This window comes from Cyprinodon variegatus, unplaced genomic scaffold (assembly GCF_000732505.1).
Source record: "Cyprinodon variegatus isolate N-32 unplaced genomic scaffold, C_variegatus-1.0 Scaffold402, whole genome shotgun sequence".
NCBI lineage: Eukaryota > Metazoa > Chordata > Actinopteri > Cyprinodontiformes > Cyprinodontidae > Cyprinodon > Cyprinodon variegatus.
The window spans coordinates 163,689-168,541 of NW_015150855.1; the positions used below are offsets into that span (position 1 = coordinate 163,689).

At 39.5% G+C, this 4,853-nt stretch overlaps 1 protein-coding gene across 3 annotated transcripts in view; it reads right to left on the reverse strand.

Moving 5' to 3' along the window:
- tbk1 (TANK-binding kinase 1) overlaps positions 1–4,622 on the reverse strand; it is an 18,057-nt gene extending 13,435 nt beyond the window's left edge. For 2 of the 3 annotated variants that reach the window (XM_015387758.1, XM_015387756.1), the window contains exon 1: positions 4,497–4,622. The gene's annotated coding sequence lies outside the window, so the exon portion shown is untranslated. The remainder of the gene's footprint in view (positions 1–4,496) is intronic. The other variant, XM_015387757.1, reaches the window with a different exon arrangement.
- Between the last annotated feature and the right edge of the window lie 231 nt (positions 4,623–4,853).

Here is a 4,853-nt window from a genome sequence, read left to right on the forward strand (position 1 = left end):
CTTTAATGCTCAACAAAAGAAGAATTAAACAAAACTAAACATCAACAGAGAAGGATCCAAGCTGTTGGCCAGACTGACTCCTAATTGAGCCACACTGTTAAAGAACAGCCGCAGTAAAAGGGTTTATACAGGAATGAGTAACTCTAATATAATGCTTTGTAATGCTCTTAGAAATATTTTTAATGCCACAAGTACCCATGACTCTCTAACTCTCTGACTCATCTATCCAGCAGCCAAATGAGTAGAAGAGGAATATGAAGCTCACTAGAGAGAAACGCGCTGCCTTGGCAATTCTTGCAATTTTGTGCTAAAAGCCCTAAAAAGAAAAGGCAACGACGTATTTGGACAAAGACATGACTGAGCAAACATTGCTACTACGGTCTGTCAATTTACAGAAAAAAATCAATTTCCCTCATTGCACCCCCGCCATGCTGCTATGTTTTCATCTGAGAGGAAGAAGAAGAGGAATCCTTGTTTGCCCACTGAGCGATTTGCCCACGACCACCTTATGACGGCCGACTGAATTTCAAACATGTTTAATTTTCTCCCGACTTCACGATTCCTGATCAGGAGATGGTCATCAGTGGCTGATCGCCCCTCGTTACCTCCTTTACAATACAAGACGCATCATCAGTCTGAAAATGATCTAAAAATTCTCACACGACCGGAGAATCGGTCCGAAAAAGGCAAAAAATAATAATTGTAGAGTGTATGCCCGGCTTTAGTGAACCAAAGAGCCATTTGCAGCCGCGATAACCTCCGATCTAGCAAATACAAATTGCAATCTTATCTCATTATGACTGAAAGCTAAAAGTGCAACAAATTGATTTTGAAATCACTGATAAAAAAGGTAATAATTTTGTTTTCTGCTCCAGCACATGTTAAAATGTATTTACTACAAATTTATTTTGTTACAGGGGCTGTAAAAGGGGCCGGTGTTCTGTCAGATGAGTAGGGGTGTAAATCACACCCATCATGGCGATTCGATTCAGTATCGATTTCCTGACCCAACGATTCGATTATTTTCGATACTCAAGAATACACCACGATACGATTAATCGATGAATTTTTTTACATTTTATTTATTTATTATTTTACACCTTACAGGCTAAACAAAGTTTCAAGTTTGAAATAAATCTATGAAAGCTGTAATATCGTTATGCATGTTATGTTTTTTGTTTAGAAACAACAGCAAATAACAGAAGTAGAAAAGTTGCATAAAAAATACTGCAAAAATACTGCAGAAAATCGGCTCCAGATGTCCCGCCCCCTCCACAGACGCTCCGCTGCTCCTCTCCCAAATTGTAGCTGACCGCAAACAGGAGGCCGGCTTGTTTTGTTTTTAACGACCGAAATTGCAGAAAACAACTCGTGAAGTTTGACCCGCTAGAAGAGCGAGGTGCGCGAGAACGCTGGGACCCTTTTTCCACCTGGATCTCCGCTCATTTTGGCCCTCATGTCACTCCGTCGTCGGACTAAACTCGCCCTCACTTCCTCTGCCGTATCTAGATCCACAGCGTGTAGCACAGACCACGCTTCAATATTGAGCATAATTTTAAAATGTCTGTGTCAAGCTCACTGCAACACACTGCTGTAAGAGTATAACCAGGAAGCGAGGTAGGAGGGCAAAATAGGTTTAGCGCCACCGCAGCACGGGAGGAGAATTACGCCCAGGAGCAAATGGATAAAAATAGACCGGAGGAAAAAAAAACATGAATCGATTCTCTTGCGGACGTGTCGATGCATCGGATCTTCGGCTGTTGGATCGATGCATCGATAAAAAACGATTATTATTTACACCCCTATAGATGAGCATACCCATAGTCAATACCCGTTTATCCCTTTAGTTTTGTACAAAAAACTATTTAATGGCTTATGTTTAGGGTTGTCACGATACTAAACTTTTTCAACTCGATATCGATACTAAGGAAAATATTCGATACTCGATACCATTTTCGATACCACAAGGATAAAAACAAAGACTCCAAAATTCTACAGAAATATTTTCATTAATAAATNGTGTAGCTCAGACCACGCTTCAATATTAAGCATAAATCAAAAATGTCTGTGTCAAGCTCACTGCAACACACTGCTGTAAGAGTATAACCAGGAAGCGCGGTAGGAGGGCAAAATAGGTTTAGCACCACCGCAGCACGGGAGGAGAATTACGCCCAGGAGCAAATGGATAAAAATAGACCGGAAGGAAAAAAAAACATGAATCGATTCTCTTCGGCTGTTGGATCGATGCATCGATAAAAAACAATTATTATTTACACCCCTGTAGATGAGCATACCCATTGTCAATACCCGTTTATCCCTTTAGTTTTGTACAAAAAACTATTTAATGGCTTACATGTAGGGTTGTCACGATACTAAACTTTTTAACTCGATACCGATACTAAGGAAAATATTCGATACTCCATACCATTTTCGATAACACAAGGATAAAAACAAACACTACAAAATTCTACAGAAATATTTTCATTAATAAATAAAAATACAATAAATAAATACAATAAAGGTTGTATGCTGTGCACAATATTAAGCAAGCTTGATAAAAAACGTGTAAAATTAAAATTAAGTGTTCCTTCCTTAGCTATGCTTTGCCCACATAACAATGACACTAGCCAAACCGGTTAAGAAACAAAAATAATTCTCAGCAGCTGCACCTCTTACAAAAAAAAAAAAGTCTGAAACTGAAAAGTGCGTAGAATTATTCAATCACACAGTGTTCAGAAAGTGCATTTTCCTCTATTCTACACTTTAGATGAATGACTGCTTAGGTGCCACTGGTGGTGGCACTGTATTGATACTTTTAAAAACGAGTATTGTATCCGGATACAACGTTAGTATCGATACTTTTTTGAGTATCGATACTTTTGACAACCCTGCTTACGTTTAGTTTTTTTTTTTTAAGCGTACGCCGATCTTACCTTAAATTATTTTTTTTTACATGACTAAAGGGATACACGAAGTAGTCAAGCTAGTTTAAAGTCTATTTTTCATACAAAACCAAAAGGGATAAACGCAAATCTGAATTCTTGATAAACGGGTATTGACTATAGGTATGCTGGTCTGATGGCGTATGCTCATCTGACAGAGCACCGGGTCTTATTCTGCAAGGACACTGGCCCCCGTTGGCCCCTGTCTAGAACCGCCCATGGCTGTCATATTTGTAGTTTTATAAATTAATAACACACTATACCTGAAGCTTGTAAACATATGTTTGTCCAACAGAAGGACAATGAATGTTTTAGGAAAACCACATCAGTTACTGTTATTGTCCAATGGGTCCCTAAATGAATGATTCTCTTGTTAAAAGTGAAACTAAATTCTGATTGGTTGGACAGTATCCTCTGACCTCACCAGTAGTGAGCTTATTCTGATCTCAAAGCCAATCAAACAGGCTTCGATAAGCCTTTAGAGATCTGGCAGATTCAAATCTTTTCTCTTCAGATCGAACATAAATAAAACATTTGTCAAATCTAAACTCTTAACCTAAAGAGCTGTGTCGAATGCAGCAAAATCCAAACTGGTTCTTCAGCCACATATTAAAATGCTTCTGAGCTTCAGCTAAAAAGCAATTAAAAGAGTTGCAGTTGTAATCTCTGCTTGTCGCCATGGTGACTAGGCAGGTTCAAATCACCGGCGTGACGTCATGCAGGCTGTCAGCTGCAGGGAATTTTTGGTGTCTAACTTTGGAACATAAAGTATCCAAAAGAGTCATTGTCCGCGAACATCTTCCCTTATAATGGAGAAGAACACCTGAAATACCTGCTTCCTCCTGACCTTTATCCTACTGAGTGACAGTGTTGATAAAGCGATAATACATTTACTGCTGCTAAAATCCCACAAACAGACACTAACAATCAAAAATTAGCAATAAGAAATAAACAGAATTAATGCATATTTTGATTAATGGTGTTTGTGTCTCTGCTATAGTCCTGCACATCACGCTCAGTCAGCTTCAGTGCTTTTATCAGCAGGCTATAAAATCATAAATCTAATCATAAAACTAGTGATTAGTTGGTTCCGTCACAAGAAACTTGGTTAAAACGCATTAAACAGCGGAAAATAAGTAAAATTTTAAATGTGTTGCTTTGGTTTTAAGGAAAAGATAAAAAATAAATAAATAAACAGTGAGTTTTGTCGTTTTTTTAGACAAGTGTAGGAAAAACGCTGATAACTAACTGGCCTCTCTGGCTACAGATTTTCACAGGGGAACAGATTGTGGCACAACACCGGAAAGCCCCGCGTCCACTCTGACGCAGCAGATGATACACGTCATTACGGCTACGCTAAGTACTTTTTGATCAATTGTTCGATTGAAGAATCAATTCGCAGGGTTTAATTCTCTCCGTCTAAGCGGAAGGTTCGTGTTCCAGGGCCGAGCGCGACTCTCCGGTATCGGGACCGCGCACCTCGGGCCTTTGCTTAGAACCGGACCCACCGGAACACAGAAACGAGTCAAAACACTGGCTGACATCCTTACTCACCGAAGAAAGTCCAGGCCGGCTCCAGAACCGTCCTTGTTCCTTAAAAATTAAGCGGTGTTTATTTTTGTTTACTACCTCACCTTCTCACTGCCGCTCTGCTCTCCACTTCCGCTGCGCTCAGGTCAGCTGATCGCAACCAACCAATCAGAGAGCAGAGGGTCAGGGCGGGGTCAAATAGGTACCGTAATCTATAAAATAGTAACACAACATATATTTTAAATAGTTACATGTTTTGGGGGGTAAATATGGAATAATTGTGTATTTGAAGAAAATAAACAAATACGAATGATTAGTGAATAACAGAGGGCCACAGGTTTAGCATTTAAATTAAGGGAGAAGACAGCTGATAGAGAGCGC